Source organism: Bactrocera tryoni, chromosome 4 (genome assembly GCF_016617805.1).
Source record: "Bactrocera tryoni isolate S06 chromosome 4, CSIRO_BtryS06_freeze2, whole genome shotgun sequence".
Taxonomy (NCBI): Eukaryota; Metazoa; Arthropoda; class Insecta; order Diptera; family Tephritidae; genus Bactrocera; species Bactrocera tryoni.
In genome coordinates, this window is record NC_052502.1 from 14828573 (window position 1) to 14845067 (window position 16495).

The following is a 16495-nucleotide window of genomic DNA, read 5'->3' on the forward strand; positions in this document are numbered from 1 at the left end:
AAATGAAAAAACTTTAGTTCGAAAACTCACAAACTTTTTTTTAATTTAGGTGAACATTAACAAAACTAATTTCAACAGGAAAAACAACAATTTGGTGTTAATTGAGTTCATTAAAACAATGAGTTAAATAAAAGATTTAATTTAATCAAAATAAACAAAGTGAATTAAAAAAAAAAAAAATAAATCGATTTCAAAACTGCATTGTGTAGTAAAAAATAATTTAAAAAAATTATTAAAAAATTACTAAAATAATTACAAACGAATTACCAGAAAAATTATAAAATAATTGTAAAAAAAAAAAATAAAAAAATACCAACAAAATTAAAAAACAAAACAAAAAATAATTAAAAGATAATCGAGCACACTAATACACATAAACTATCTATAGATCAAAACTTAATTAAGATAAAAATCAGTAGTTGGGTTAGCTGAGCACAAACAACAGATTTGATGTTCCACTGCAATTGTTTGCTAGCAAATAATAAAAGTACATAGTTAAATCAGCACTAAAATTTAGCTACTAATTAACTAGAAGCAAGTTCTAGGCGGTAGTTTATGTAAATAACGAGCACCTAAGAGGCATAGCAAATAGAAAAAAGTGACTACGTTTAATTGCGCTAAAATGTGAGTTTCATAAGCAGTCAGCAAATAAAAACAACAATTATGTCATTAAAATACAAATATAAAATTTTGCGAATTATCGCAAAGTGAAAACATAAAATGGAAATAAATGCTAAACAAGACAAACAGGTAAGCTAAACACTAGTTGATTTGTTTGACTGCAAAATTTATGCAAATATTTGCAAATTTATGCAGAGAGCGGTTTGAAAATATTTTATTAAAATTCTGTTTGAAAAATAACGAGATTATATGAAGTGTTTTTTATATAATATGTACACAAATTTTATATTCACTGATTTGGCATTGATTATTTTTAGATATGGGTTGAAATATATGTATAGGAAATTAAAAATAAAATGTTGCCTACATTCAGGCGGCTTATCATAATCGTATTTTATCGAAGTCGCACACTCTATTACTCGAAATTTATACTGAATAGTTATAAATTATTTGTTATATTGTAAGACATTAAATAAAAAATGTTGCCTACCTTCAGGCGGTTCATCATAATCGTACTTTATCCAAGTCACACACCTTATTACTCAAAATTTATACTGAATATTTTTAAATTATTTGTTATATAGTGAGAAATTATAAAAATGTTGCCTACATTCGGGCGGTTTATTATAATCGTACTTTATTGAAGTCACACACCTTATTCTTCAGTAAAAATATTGAAAAATTCCTTGATTCCTTGACGAAACGGATGAAATATATAGTCGCTTTTTATTGAAAGTTTTCTTGTGAGGTCCAGTGAACTTGTGAAGAGATTTTATTTGTTTTGTATTTCTCTAATATTTAATGACTCCAGTCACCCGCTTTCAGGTTTTCATGTGTGCTCGTGACTTTGACATTCCTCTGCTCTCGAAAACTCAATATTTTTGTTGAATTTTCCACTAAAATTTCGTGGCATTATTCAATTTCAGCTAGCATTTCAAATAAATTCGATTGCCTCCTAAAATTATGCAATACCAGCCAAACAAATATGTATCCAATAACACTTGCCTATAAATAAAATTCATGCTTCATAGCTATAGTATAAATACATGCTTAACATATTCGTCTATGCCTTGTTGTTGCCAATAAATTATGCATGTCAATTTTATAAACATTTTTGGTGGAATATTGAAAATTACAAAGCTCTTGGGAAATTACAAATATTTACTTTGCTGCTGGTTCTTTGGCGCCAAATGCGCTTAAGGCTTTGCATACCAAATTTATGTAGCTAAAAAAATGAAACAATTTTAATTTTGTTATGTATTGTTTGAGCTCGTCATATCGCGCAAAAAAAAGTTCGCCGCTCATACATACATATATTCATATGTATATGTATAGGAGCTTTGGCAGCGCTTCAAACATTTTTTATAATACGCCATGACTGAAATCGCAAATAATCGACTCATGTTTGAATTGTATTTTTATAAAAAATGTTGCAAATTGTATTAAAACAACTTTTAAGGGAGCTAGCTTGCATATCGCAATGGGGGAGAACATGGCGTATGAGTGACATTTTTCAACGCGTTTAATTGCTTTTGAGTGTGATGTAATTTACAATATCTCTATAACTCCATGAATTCAAGCGAAATTTCAATAAATTTGCGTCAATTCATATTGCATTTTTAAACAAAAAACCTGAAAATGTATAATATTTACAAAGTAAGTTATGCTTTTATATATTCTTGTACGGACAATTTTTTGATTTGACAAGACATCTTCATGAAATTTTTAACAATTTATTGTCCAAAGTAGCGTTGAAAAATCCTGCGGTATTATGCAGATCAGAACACTTTAGTGTATAGCTGCCATACAAACTGAGCGCTCAAAATCTAGTTCTTGTATGGAGAACTTTTTAATTTTAAAAGATATCTTTACGAAATTTGGCATAGATTATTGCTAAAAGTATGGCTACAATCTCTGAACATATTGCTCGTATTGGACTACTTTAGCATACAGCTGCCATACAAACTAACCGATCGAAATTAAGTTCTTGAATGGGAAATGTTTTTACTTGGCTGATATGTTCACGAAATTGGTCATAGATTATGGTAAAAGCCAAGGCTACAATATCCGTACATATTGCTCGTATTGGACGACATTGGCATACAGTTGCCATACAACCCCACATCAAAATCAATTTCTTTTTAAGAAAAACTATTTTATATTAGAAAATATCTTCACGAAATTTGGCTCATATTATTTTCCAAGTCAACACTATAATCTCCAAACATATTGCTCAGATCGGACCACTATTGCACATAGCTGCCATACAAACTAACCGCTCAAAATCAAGATAAAGTCTTTTTACACCATTATTATGATATCGGCCGTAAAACATTCATTAAATGAATAAAGCGTATCCATAACTCTTACGTTTGTACACATATCTGCCGGTAATTGAATTAATAATTTTTGCTCATAGCAACTTTTACAAGCATAAAACCAACCAATACCAGCTGGTGTGATACGGCGTATGAGTGATTTGTCTTTTTTAGTGTAACAGAAATACATTTTGACTCTTGAAAAATTAACAAAGAATAATAATAAAAATGTAGTCTTAAGAAATATAAAAAAATGTAACGTTAAAATGTAAAATTGAAAAGTCACGCGAAAAGTTTTTGAAAATTTGGTGTAATAGCCGAAAAACATTTGAATATCAAAAACATTAGGAATGCCATGTGTATGAGTAATTTATCTGTTTATCTTTAGTCTTCAAAAATGTAGAGACATTAAAAAGTGAAGCGCAAAGTGTTGAAAAATTTGGTGAAATAGTCGAAAAAAACACTTAAATATCAAAGCTTTAGGTACGCCACGTCGTATGAGTAATATATTTTATACTATCTAATGTGTAGGATAAAGTTTTTAATATTTCTAAAAATTAAATCATGTACATATGTAAGTCGGTAGTGATTGAAATAAAGAAAATATTATATATACAACATTTTTAAATTTCAACAAAATTTTTACACGAAAATTTCAATGAAAATATTTGCTGTTCCAGGGGATATCTGCCATAATTTCCTTTGCTCACCTCTAAAATCTGATTTTTTTCGATATACAATTTATCCTTTGTAAACCTGTAATTCAGTCTACAGTTAACATATCTGGTTCTAGTCATATGTTAATATAGGTATATTTTCTCTTTCAAGTTCAAGAGGGAAACATTATGAATCTATCTGAAGTACATGTATTTGAAACGGAGCACCTATCGTCACCTAAAATGCAAAACAATGCATCATCAAAAAAATCGAAATTCTGTTTTTTATTGCTCACAATGATGTAGTGAATCAAATCATATATTTGTAGCTTAAAATTTTCAGCTTCTGCTGACAGATATAACCAATATATAACCATTTTATAACCAAAACTCAAATTTTTTATCATCAAAAAAATCGAAATTGAGTTTCTTAATGCTTGTGAAGATGTAAATAATATGTAGCCTAAGCTTCCTGCTTGCTGTCAGATATAACCAATATTTAACCAATATATAACCTATATATCACCATTTTGTAACCTAAACTCAAATTTTGTTTCAATATGTGTGGTTTTTATTATATCGTTTTTTCGCCTGTAAACTTATGAAAAGTGATGTGACGTTATTTTGCATTTTAGGTGACGATATACTATTTAGTAAGATGAAATCACCAATTTGAAGAGTCTTTTATATTTTTTCTCCTATGATTTTTTAACCATATCGAACATATCTACCTGTTAAAGCACTCTTCAGGCGATTTCGGCTTCTTCCTATTTCCTTTTATTTCCTTTCCGTTTTGAAAACATTTTTTCATCCTGAAAAGATATTAAGATCCACATTTACATTTCAAAAACTTTGCCTGGAATTATTCAATATGACAAAAATTGAGAATAAATTTAATAATAGCTTCTGAAGTCGTTCTGAGTCGTTATATCGTGAATATTGCCCGAAAACTACTTATATACGGCTATACCCTCGTAATCATTTCGACTTATATTGACTTAAACTTATCAACGCAATAACTTGAAGCGATTTGTAACATAAAATTTGTGAAGTGAAACACTTAAATGCTTGACAATCATTTGCATAAAATATCCGTAAATTCTGCTTCACAAACACTTCAAAAAATTTATGTGTAAAAAACGAACCTAACTCCTCAAAAGTCACTTGTCGAGCAGATCAAAATATTCGCTGAACTTTAAGCACAAAAAATAAACTCGAATAATCGACAACGTGAATAATTTTGAAGCAATATTTTTCTGTTGAAAATTCTTTAATGACCAGCCAAAAGCGCTTAAGTCGAGTTAAGACTCAACTGCATTATTGCTAAAAAATAATTTAGCGGTTACCAAATGACCTACTTCTGCTACTTTTGCTACTGCTTTAGTCTACAGCTGAAGAAAAGTATAACTCGCATAACCTGAAATTTCTTCAAAGACTTTACAATAAACTTTTTTTCAAAATTCCACAAAATGAACTTTGCTTCTTTATCCATATTGTCGAGCATTGTTTGCGATAACTATGCAGCAATTGAATAAAATAACCAATAGATGCGCGTACTCATTTATATTGCCCAAAAAACAAGAAGTGCCAGAAGCAATGAAAGCTTAAACGTAGATTTGTAGCTTCTTTGTTTTGAATTATTTATGAAGCAATGGAATATTTTGACCACACAAAAGAGAGTTCATTGAAATGTATTGCTTTGAATGGCCATGTCATGAGCAACATCTATGCGCTCAAGGATAACGCAAGCTCTGCGCACATACAAACACACACATACATACGTACATACATACATACATACTACATACAAATTTCTGAAGTTTGAGCATAGTGCTGGCGAATGATAAATAGTTTATGCACTTTGTCCGACTCGATGCTTTGCATAAATAACTATGAAATTGCCTTGTACTCAAATACAGAATAAATAGTTTTATGCCCAGTGGTAGCTTCGCGCATAAGCTTAATATGAATTTGCGGAACTAACGGTGATTTTCGATAGTTTTGAAGTTGCTAGTACTTGATTGTATGCAAAAATGTTTAGAGAAGAAGGCACGATCTTCCAAATGAGAGTCGCATTTACTTAATAGGAACAGAACAGGGATGATATCTGATCACGAATTGTCAACTAGAAAAATTATTTCGGAAATATTTTTTTTGTCGCTAAAATAACAGAATGAGAAACGAACTTTCAACCAAAAAGTGTTGTCTTTCCGTCCGTTCGATACTTGATTCAGGTTTAGACGATGAGACGCGATTATTACCATGAAAGTCGAGTCTACTTATTAGGAAGAGATCAGGTATGATAACTGATCTATCTGTCAACTTGAAAAATTATTTCGAAAATATTTTTTTTGTCGCTAAAATAACAGAATGAGGAGCGAACTTCCTAAACAGTCTTATCATTTCATATATCCGCTACTTGTTTCAGGTCCAGCAAAACTGGAGTAGAAATTAAGTTATACCAAATTATACCTGATATTCTCGCTGGTCCTGGTAGACTTTCCTTAAGGTATTCTTGACAAGAATTCTTCTCGGAGGTCGAATAATGTATCCAGCTGCAGAAAGGTGTCGGTTATTTCAAGTTTTTGGAAGCGAAGAAGAACTTTATCTTTGAAAGTTATCCAATGTATTATTTACGTTACTCTGCAGATAACTTTTTCTGAGGAAATACCCTTTAGATTGTTCAAAAAAGGGATTATGTTGAAATTTTAGAGCAGCCCTGAATTCGAAGACATAACAGTGACGTAGGGAATCACGCTCAGGGTGCTACGATTGTCTTGGAAGACTTTCTTTACGGTATTATTGAGTAAAATGTTTTTTTTTGAAAGCCAAATAATGAGTTCAGATCCAGAAAGGCGTCGGTTATTTCTATTTTTGGAAGTGAAGAAGGATTATGAAAGTTATCCAAGGTATTTTTATAGGTTATAGAGCGTTGACAGAAAGTATAATGTTAAGAAAATTCAAAGCAGTCCTGAATTTGAAGACTTAATGGTTGATAGAGATCGAGGTTCACATTTCATGTGTCTTTCAACTTCTCTCGTAGACTTCGAGACTTTTTTGAATTTTCGGTCCTTTATTTATAACTTTGACCACTAGAGGGTTGTTAAGGTCATTAGATATCGAGAGAACTCCGGATACATTACGATTATCTAGACCCGACTGTCCTAGAGGGTTTCATAGCTATCCAGTATTAATGCAAATAGCGTACCCGGGCTTGTGGTAGCACTTGATATTAAGAACATTGTCAGAAAATACACGCCAGTTCATTCTCAGACTCCATTCTGTACGAACTTAGCACCAGCTTACTTCCATTTTTCGCGTATTTTTTACTCTCCAAAATTATTAAAACAAATATTTGCATAACTGTTTATGTGCTGAATACAATATTCATATCAGCTATAAGCGCATATATTCATGGACTTGCAAAGTACTATTCTATCGCATTTGCATTGAAATCGCTAAGATGACTCTCTTACTCGTATTTCGACAGACTGGCCGACGCATTTGCCATAAGCGGATAATACAGACAAAGCTCATTTAAAAATACGAGTAATTCAGTAATTTTATCGTCCGTCAGCTGCCGCGGTCGAGTTAATCCAGTGGGAGTAAAAAGAAGAAGAAAAACTCGGGTTGACATGTACCCCTAGCCTGCAAGTATGCATGTACAAGTATATGTGTGTGCTTATAAAAGCTTTTTGCATTCAAAACATTTTCATCTACTTGTCTATATTTGCATTTTCGTACTTGTTTTCATTTTCGCGCAAAACTCGAGGCGAATTTTGTTTTTGCAATTTATTTATATGCCAATCTAAATTTACCCTGCAGACAAATTCGCTTCGTTTAAAGTACTGATATTGACCGCATTTGGTTGTGGAGTGAAGGTGCGTTATTACTGATTCACTTTTGAACTCATTTCATGTTTTCTTTTACTTTTAAAATGTGATTATCAATAACTCGACTTCATGGTGAACAAGAAGTTAAATTCGACGAGAATGTTCGTTTGAAGATTGTTAAGGTTCTTGCTGGTTTATATTTTCGCTTTCAAAAAGTCAAGTAAATTATCTAGTATTTGGGGTTGTCGATCATCGTTGCCATATTTCACCAGCAAAATCATGCGACATATAGAGCAACAAATGGTTATCCCTTTTTTCTAGCTTTGTCAGATAAAGTGCATGCATTAGACCCTTCCAATCAAGCTGCTGGTGCTTCTGCCGAGTCACTATTGATGTGCGTGGTCTGTTTTTGTCTCGATGAAGCACAATTTCTCGCCTAATGAATAAAGCTACTCGGTTCTGATTTCTTCTTTCAAACAGTCCACTTGTTGATAATTCCAAGTCCAAATTAAGAGTTTGGCTCTAGCGAAGCAGCTCATGGCAGATGACTCCCCGGAAGTCCCACCAAACACACGGTAAACCATCAATCCAAGCTGGGTTCATGAAGTTTACAACGAAAGGTGCAATCAACTAAAGCAATTTATTGGAAAAATAATAGATTAATTTGTACCAGACCTTATAAGAGGCAAAGAAAGAGTTCTGCAACGGAAAAGTATATTTAGAAATATTGTATAGTTCACAAATAGAGCAATAGTGTTTAAGAAGATATAATGTTTCCAGTTGTCGCCAGATTCTAGTTTTACCAGGCATAAAACTAAAATTTTTGTGGCTTCCTCTTCTTCTTCTTTATAGCCGTAGACATCGCTTACGCGGTTATAGCCGATTTTCCAACTGCGCGTCAATCGTTCTTCCTTTCCATTATTTAGCGCCAATTGGAAATTTCAAGTGTAGCCAGGTCCTTCTCCACCAAATCTTTCCAACGGAGTAGTGGGGTTCTTCTTTCCTCTGCTTACCCTTATCAGAGCTAGAATGTTCTCATTCATTCGAACGACATGACCTAGCCAGCGTAGCCGCTGTCTTTTAACTCGCTGAACTATGTCAATGTCGTCGTATATCTCGTACAGCTCATCGTTCCATCGACCGCGGTATTTACCGTTGCCACTGCGCAAGGGACCATAAATCTTCTGCAGAACCTTTCTCTCGAAAACTCGTAACATCGACTCATCAGATATAGTCGTCGTCTATGCTTCGTACAATATAACAGGACGGGAATAACGAGTGACTTATAGAATTTTGATCTTTGTTCGCCGAAAAAGAGCTTTACTTCTTAATTGCCTACTCAGTCCGAATTACAAATAGCACCAGTTGGAAAGAGTCAATCTGCGTTGAACTTCGAGGCTGACATAGTTGTTGTTTAGTGCTGTTTCCAAGATAGACGAAATTATCTACAACTTCTAAGTTATGAGTGTCAACAGTGGCGTTGGTGCCCAGTCGCGAGAGCGACGACTGTTTGTTTGATGACAGGAGATATTTCGTCTTGCTCTGGTTCACTACCAGACCCATTTACTTCGCTTCATTATCCAGTCTGTAAAAAGCAGAACTAAGCAGAAAGTCAATTATATAAATATCATTGGATGGTACCTTCCCCATTCAGCTCTGTAGCTCCAATTGTTTTCTTCAGGAGAAGATGGAAGAAGTCGCACGATAGGGAGTCGCCTTATGGGAAACCTCGTTTGGTATCGGAGAGGTCCTGCCCGATACTGACGGAGATTTTGGTGTTACTCAATGTCAGTTAACACAACCGTATTATTTTTGCGGGGATAACAAATTCAGACATAGCGGCAAAAGGCAGCTTCTTTTTCGTGCTGTGAAAAGCAGCTTTAAAGTCAACGAAGAAGTGGTGTGTGAAGATTCTCTTTTGACGGGTCTTTTCCAAGATTTGGCGCATGGCGAATTTCTGGTCTGTTGCTGACTTTCCAGGCTTGTAGCCACACTGATAAGGTCAATCAGTTTGCTGACGGCGGGTTTTCACAATACGCTCGATAGAACCTTATATGTAATATTGAGGAGGCTTATCCCACGGCCTTGGCTGAGCAAAAAACATTGGATAGCTCTCAATCTCGTAATCAGTCTCGTAAGACAGTTTTATAGATAATGATGAATGATATATTCATTCTTCATCTCTCTTTCTTTTTGAAGTTTATTGGTAAGATTTATTTTCTGTTAATAAACTGGACACATCCACAATCTTGGCACCTGCGTTAGCAGGTGGATTGTGTGATCAGAGACGCGAAAACACTATTTGTTTACAACTAAGACTTTTTCACGTTCATTCGGTGTAGAATATATCGTTTTTTCTAACTTTTAAGGCTATAATGAGCCAAAATAATTAAGAATGTCAGATGAATTGATTCTCTCTGCTAATTAGGTTATTTCCGGAGGATCCAGAGGAAGTCAAAGCAGATGCTTTGGTCCTTAGTATGCTTAGTATTCTGTTGAATTTAAGCATGTCCGTCTGTCGGTCGGTCCGTCCGTCCTTTTGTCTATGCATGCGCGAACTAGTCCCTCAGTTTTTGAGATATCTTAATGAAATTTTGTACACGTCTTTTTACCGCCGATATTGGGCCACTATAGCATATAGCTGCCATACAAACATTTTTCATCATCATCACTTTTGAAGCAATCTTCATTCCATAACCGTAAATTTTAGTTGAACGAAATTGGTGGCATCACTTCTTCGTACCAAACACATTTAGTTGAAAATTTCCTACCGGGCATCAAGCCCATACTTTGTTTATGCAAATGTTAATCTTTTTGGCCCTTTCAGAAGTTTGCATGAACGGCTTTTGACATTTAGCCATGCAGGATCTGTGGTCATCAATTTAAAAAGCGCCAAAATGATGCTTTCACTTTTGCTATTTTGCCATTCATTGCCGTCGCTGACTTGCTTGCTGTTGTTGGCCATGAGGACCAAGGGCCGACAAAAAGTAGATAAATATATATGTATATGGAAAAGTAAGCGACTATGCGTTGGCACGGCTGAAAGCAGCATATTCTTCACTCTTTTTTTATTTCTTTGCTTTTTTTTTGTGAAAGTTGTAGTCGCGCAACACAACACTTGACAGCCATGAATGGCAAATGCTGCTGTCCTCCTAGTCATTGTAGTCACTCCGTCTCATTAACGAGCGAAACGAACGAACGTACGTACGAGCGCGTGAAAGCGTCGTAAATGATGCTATTGCCATTGCCATTGCTACTGGCTTCTCTTCAGCGGGTTGGCTCAGGGTGCGGGAGGAGTCTTCAAGTTTGCGCCATCACTTTTATGGCGCTCCCCACGCCACTCGTCCCTCCGCCTCGTGTATTGTGCATGAAATGCTGTCGTAAAATAAAGTACACTGCAATAAAGGCGCTGCAACAATAGCAACAACAATACTGTTGCGCCAAGAAGTTTCAACTCAACACGGCCAGCCGACTTTCCGGCAGCCTCCATGTGCGCGAAATGCATTTCAAACGCTTGTGTGTGAGTGTGTGTGTCTGTGTGGTGTACATATTATGTGGGCGGCGCAAAGTATGCTTTACGTAATACATATACCTACACCAGTTTACAGTTACTCATTTAATTTCAACGTTGTCACGCCACAAACTTAGCACCCTCTGCTTCACCGCTCTCTTTTCGAATTTTGTTTGCTGCAACACCGAATTGCTGGTTTTCACGTGCGTGTGTGTGTGTGTGGGCGCTCGCTCATATTTGCACAAATGTCTTGTAATGAACATGATTAATGGTGTTTTGTGCGAAAATCTGTTGTCTTGTTTACATTTCAAGCATTATTAATTAAAACTAATTTAACTTTTTGCGCTGCTAACGGCAATTACCAAGTACAAATGTGGCTGCAAGGTTGCATTTCATCATAAAGCGCGTGTAATTAAATAAAAGTAAAAAATGTTGCTCTGCTGCGGTTTTCTTATAAGATATTCTGGTGAACTTGGTCGCTTTTGCAGTTTTCGTTTACTTTTTGTTTGTTGTTGGTGTTGTCTTGTATACCCTTTATTCTGTTTGCCACGAAGTTTGTAACACACAGAAGAAAACGTTGAAGATTCTACAAAGTGTTATAAAGGGTGATCCATTTGAAGGTTCACTAGAGAGATAAATAAACATTCAGGCTTTGCGCTGCGACTTACGGTCTATTGTGCCCTTCCCTATATCACATATAGTCTTCAAGGTCCAAAATCCTGAACAATTCCAGGAGCCTGCTGGGCGCGACTGAGGCCATGTGATTTCTGTCCACGTAGATGTAACCTAGGGTTTTTAGCCTGCTTCTGCAAATTACTGGACAATCTATAATTAGGTGTTCTCGAGTTTCCTGTTACATGTCGCAAAACCGGCAGTTTGCGCAAGAGACTATGCCCATATATGTATTTGAGAAGTGTTTCTCGAGGATGCAGTGCCCTCTGTAAAGCGCGACAAGGAGGCGGAATTGTCTCCCAGAAGCAGCTTGGTATGACGCATTTCTGCAGCCTGCTGCCAGTGCTGTACTCTCCCCACTCGCTCCTCCTCCGTGGCATGGTTCTGGTCCCATCATCATGGAAGCTGCCGCAGAGCGGGCTAGTTCGCCGGCTGGCTCATTGCTGGTAACCCTTTCATGCCCGGCATCCAGATTAGGTGTACTCGATTGCACACTGATAGGCGGTTCAGCGTTCCTATATACTCCTTTACTAAAAGCGATCTAACCTAATACACTGAGATCGCTTTTAGTGCCGCTTGACTGTCGCTAAGTATGGCGATACTCTGGAGATTAATTTGTACGCACTGACTTAAAGCAAATACTTCTGCTTGAATGATGTTCGCAAAACGTCCCATTGGTATGTATAGTTTGGTAAGCGGTCCCGCAATGCCTGATCCAATGCCTTACGGTCCGGATAGTTCTGCCTCCCAGCACTATATCGAGCGTAAAGTCATTACACTTTGCCCTGCTGCCGAAAGTAATTCTAAAATTCTTTGTAAAGTTAATCATCTTTGAAATTCCGTCCCTTGGAAGAAGGGCCAGTGCAGTGTCTTTCCCTAAGGCCTTTATTTGTTGAGACGACATTATCTTCCATTTGTCGAAACCCTCTGTTGCCATTATCAGCTAAAATATCGGGTACTTTGTGTAATAGGGCGGGACTATATCATAAGTAAAGTTGTCCGCGTTTTCTCTTAGTCTTTGATATGATAAAAATCCGAGTCCGCTTTGATTACGTAGACCAAACTGACGTGGAAACTATACTGCTTTACAGTTTGATATTCCCAATCATCAGAGCAACCAGTCGTCTGGTAGCAAACAGTTTCTAATCTGCCACTTAGATATATCTGATTTTAATGTAAGGAAGAGCGTACTTTGCATTCTTATGTGTTAGATACGCGAATAAGTGCATCCCAAAAGGCATATCTCTTATCTGAACCATCATATATATCATCATATATTCACCAACTAATTAATATCAACTTCATGGCGACCGAAATGCAGCAACATTCGAAACAATTTCAGGAATAACGGCTCCCACCTACTTTCTGCGAACTTTTTCTTTTGCTTTAGAAAAATACAATACAAAATTTTCCTCATTCAGGTACTCGTATCTGGCATCTTAATCACCTGCTGAGACTCTAAAAACTTTCAAAAAAGTCGTTGGCAAAGTTTGCTTATTTCAAAGTATCCAATGAGATGAGGGTCAAGTTAAAAACTAGAGAAGCAAGGCGGGGTTAAATACGGCGCATCAGTTTTATTACGGATTTGTATTTGCTTGAAGAAATTTTTGGAAAAATGGCGTACAAGAAGTATTTTATTTTAAACATATTAAAAAAATATTTACAGGGATATAATAGGCGCCTTTTTATCTCAGCGTTGTAACAAATTAGGCAGTCAGAAGTGGTCTTGATACAAGATCCCGGTGTCACCGCAAATGGGAGACGTCCGCCTGCAACTGGCGGCTGTAGTGAAATATCTAGAGCTCATCCTGGATAGAAAGCTTTTATTGAAGCAGAATATCGAGGAGACAGAAAAAAAGGCATCGACTGCCTTACGCTGCAGTAGAGAAGCCATTAGCAAAAGATAAGATCTCTCTCCGAAAGTGGTCTTCTGGCATTGTGACACCATAGTGAAGCCCATTATGTTCTATGGAGTCTTTATGTGGTGCAGGGCTATAGAAAAGACCACACTTACAAAGAAACTCGAAAACGTTCAACGGACGGCGCCCATTAGTATGTATGATGCACTAAGATCCACTTCAACTATGGCACTTAACGTCATCTTGCACACAGTGCTCGTAGATATCATCGGAAGGTGTATGGCTGCGAAAGTTGCTATCAGACTCAGATAATCCGGATTTGTAAAAGAACGCATGTGAACACTCGGAAACCCTCACACACTTTGACTTCGTACCGGATCACTTGGATCTTGGCGTCGCCAAACCGAACTCTGGCGGCTCCTTCTCTACCCATATACTGGCGAAGGTGTTGCGGGTTGGAAGGAGCCGTTGGAGGAGAGGGGCAGTGATCTCCTTTACGAATGGGTCAAAGCTTGGGGTAAAGGTTTGTTGAGGGATTTACTGTCAGGAGTTTTGTTATCAACTCCAGCTTCAGACTTCTTAACTATTACAGTGTTTTCTAAGCCGAGATTGCAACCATTAAGGTAGCAATAGACTTACTGCGCTGGAGTACAGCCTCCTTTAGAGAAGTAACCACTCACTCAGTTAGCAGAGCGGTGATCCGAGCCTTGAACTCATTAACAGTGCGTTCAGGGTTGGTCGAGGAGTGTCTAACCTCCCTATCAATAGCATTGACTGTCTTTGTGTTTAGAGTGGTATGGGTGCCGGACACAGCGGAATCGCAGAAAATTGTAAAGCTGATGAGCTTACAAGGTAAAGTACCCTAGAACCGCTATCGGTAGAATGGTAGCGGGTCGGTGCTTCCGTATCCTCATTTGTCCTACTATAACCAGATAGCTGGGCAGAAGGTTGGCCAGCGTTGTGCCACCATCGGTGCATGCGCTTTCGTAGAATCCTCTTGGCTCAAGATTAATCGCAAGAGATCAAATGATCTTTTTGCCCTCAGTAAGGCCACTTTTCCCCTTTTCAAGGCTTGATATAATTTATTACAATATTGGCTATAAATATGCGATTTATTGAGTCGGTGCTTCCATACCCTCTTGTGTTCTCTTACTAGATAGCCGGGTTTAGCGGAAGCTTGGTCAGCGCTGGGCCACCGTCGGTACATGGGCAGTCGCAAAAGCCTTTGGCTTAGGATCGATCTCAAGAGATCCAGTGATCTTTTTGCCCTCAGTAAGGCCACTTTTCCCTTTTTCAAGGCTTGATATAACTTATTACGAAATTGGCAAAACCGTTAGGTCATCGTTTTACTACTTCAAACAACCGTTAGCAGCACAAATCCATTATACCCGCGAGCCGGAAACTTCGCTTGGCTCGAAAAGTCCATTCGCGACACAAATAAACAGAAAGAAGGGTTTGTTGGTTTTCCATCAACTATTCGAAACTTGCCGAGAGAGTTCGTACGGTGAAGGGTAAACTTCAGGCAAAAGAAAACAGTTTTTCTTCCATTTAATCTATAGCGCTATGGAGTAGTGTGCGCAGAGCAAATATTTTTTCGTAATTTTCCACAGTTTGCTTGCCAAGCTGGGGCCACTCGCAGCACTCGCTCGCGTTCGCGCTTGGGTCAGGCGGTTTTTTCGCTCGATTATTTATTTTGTACTGTTTTGCAGTATTTGTTGCTGAACTTTTAGTGGCGCGCCGTCTGTTGCTATTGTGGCATTTCAATATGCATGCAACAAAGCGTGCAACAACAACACAAAACTTTAAGTGAAAGCGTAAAAAGTTCTTTTTCATATTTTTTGTTGTTTTTCCGTTTTCAACTTTGCTCTAATTTCGTTACAGCGCTGATACCCCCCACCACCACGCCGCTGTCTGCATTTGCTTAGTCGGTCATTTTGTGGTGGCCAGTCTGGCTTACTTAAGGACGAAAGGATTGGCGCATATCGAAAGAACGGACACAAACACACACACATACAAAGAAGGGAGGTGGGGATCACTCGACGCGCCAAGGAAAGCTATTGAATGTGCGCGATTCATGCGAGCGGAAAGCGTGTAATGTGAAACTCCATTTCACAGATTGTGATATGTGTATATATGTGTGTGTGCTTGTGTGCGTGTCTGCCCTCATTGTGGTCAATATGTAGGACGCGCTTGCGAAGTAACGAAACTCCCATGCGATTTCGAGAATGAAATTGCTGTTGATTAAATGTATACCACTCACACACACACATACGTATATGCTCTTTGCGTAGGTGTGCGCTGCGAAAATATCTCGCTTGAAGTGTAATAAAAATGAACTATGCATTTGCGTGTTTATAAATCATAAAAAACGACACTGTATGCGGGTGTGAGTGTGTGTGTGTGCGTCACGCTCCACGCTGGTGCCACTGGACCACAAGTCAAGGCGGGCTCCGCTTTTTTGGGGTCACGCACCTGTGGTCGCAATGCATGTGAAAAACTTTGAAAATACCAGCAACAACAACAACAACCAATGTGGTTTGGCGCATGTGGTCAGCGTGAGTGTGTTTGTGTATATTTAAATTAAGTGAAAGGAAATAGTGAAGTACAAATGAAACAAATAAACATAACGAAATGAAAACATTAGCAAATAAATAATAAGAAAAAACAGCAAAAGTGAAATAAGCTCCTAATAATAATAGAGCTGGGTCAGCTAATAAAATTTGACTCGTTAGAAATCCCTGCTGGGAATATTAGTAATACTTTAATCAAACAATGTTGGTTGCTTAATGCGCTGCAGCGCCTAAAAGTATGCAATCCAATATTGTTGTGTGAAAACAGCGAGGTACAGTTAGTTGGTGTTAGCAAAGTAGCAAATATAAATTTGTTTGCACTAAATGAACGTCCGAACCCCCACGGCTCTCATCGTGTAATGCCATTGTCGGTAAGTGCTGCCTAATTAACAATCTCATTCATTAGATATTGACATAGCACAGGCTCCCAGAACACTCGACTGAAGTGCAAAGTT

At 37.2% G+C, this 16495-nt stretch overlaps 1 protein-coding gene across 1 annotated transcript in view; it reads left to right on the forward strand.

Moving 5' to 3' along the window:
- Positions 1–309: 309 nt before the first annotated feature.
- LOC120774125 overlaps positions 310–16495 on the forward strand; it is a 231230-nt gene continuing 215044 nt past the window's right edge. Inside the window, exon 1 of the mRNA XM_040103496.1 lies at positions 310–750. The gene's annotated coding sequence lies outside the window, so the exon portion shown is untranslated. The remainder of the gene's footprint in view (positions 751–16495) is intronic.